The sequence below is a fragment of the Lagopus leucura genome, unplaced genomic scaffold (genome assembly GCF_019238085.1).
Source record: "Lagopus leucura isolate 7727_CA_CO unplaced genomic scaffold, USGS_WTPT01 Super-Scaffold_100024, whole genome shotgun sequence".
Classification (NCBI taxonomy): Eukaryota; Metazoa; Chordata; class Aves; order Galliformes; family Phasianidae; genus Lagopus; species Lagopus leucura.
The window spans coordinates 3,654,132-3,655,383 of record NW_024962276.1 but is presented as its reverse complement, the minus strand read 5'-3'; positions in this window follow the sequence as shown (position 1 = coordinate 3,655,383).

Genomic DNA, 1,252 nt, shown 5'->3' with positions numbered 1-1,252 from the left:
GCCTGAGGATCTGAATTTGAACTCCTGTGGATTCTGATGGAGCAAATTTAATCCTGCCACACAGGTTCTCAGGCTGCCATTTGCAAGCTATCCACATTAACTGCACACAGACCAGGACCAACTTCATGAAAGCTTTTGCTGATTCCATCTGAGCCACCCAGTATGTACTGACAGACCAGGACTGTAGACCTGAGAGCACAAACCTGGGTGGTGTTAGATGTGTGCACTTGATGTGATGTAGAGGAGCTGGTTAGGCAAGTTCCACTCTGATTTGCAGCTTTCATGTGATAGAAACCCTTGCCTTGTTTTCACTGTCCAGCTCTGTCATGCTGCTGCACATCAATTCCCTTCCTTCTTTCAGGGTGTGGACCCGATTAATTGTTTGCACACTGTAATTTGTGATGTTGCTCAGTTTAACAGGGTAAAATTTGCCAGTCCAAAGCACGTCTTGGTGAGAGGGTGAGGTGCTAATTAAGATCGGGAGGTTTCTTTTGCGATCAGATATTTGTCTCTTGTTGTCCCACAAGCCAAATTTGTAATGCAGCTTTGCATGGCAGCAGTGCTGTGGGACAGTGGGTTGGTTGTAAGCAGGACAGGGGGAAGTGGTGAGAATGAGCCCCATGGATGTTTCTCAAACAAGAATTTTTTTTCTCCATTATGAAGAGGCTTTCTTAAGAAGCAACAAGTAAGGCCATGCAGATCAGATTTGCAAGGAATGTTGCTCCAAGTTGTGTTAGATGTGCAAACGTTCTTCTGTGCTCTGCCTTGGCTGGTCTGCCCTGGTGGAGATTCTCAATGCCTGCCATGTTGCAGCATCCCTGTTATCTCTGTTTATGGGGAAGACTGTCATAGGGCCACACACCTTAACAAAGCTATTCCTTCAATTCTCAACATCTTTAGCAGTCCCTGTATTTGTTTTAGAGAAGGGCTGCTTTTGTTTCTGTTTGTTTGAGGTGGCTGCTGTGCTATGAGGAAAGAGGACGTGTGTCTTTGAAGAAAACAATCCCAATCTGCTCTGCTGGAGAAGCAGTAACCAGGAAGTGTGCAGGGCTCAAATAGTGCCCTATGTTGTTTCTCATGGATTTTGAGGTGAAAAGGCTTATGAATGGACGTGAGCAGTCCAGCCTTCTGCTCCTTGACTCATTGTGGGCCAAACCTCCTCAAAAGCGCATGGTGCTCTGTTGTGTGTCCAAGTCTGGAGCCGCTGCCCACAAGGAGAGGCTCTGTTTATGGTTGTGCAGAGGGATGGGAC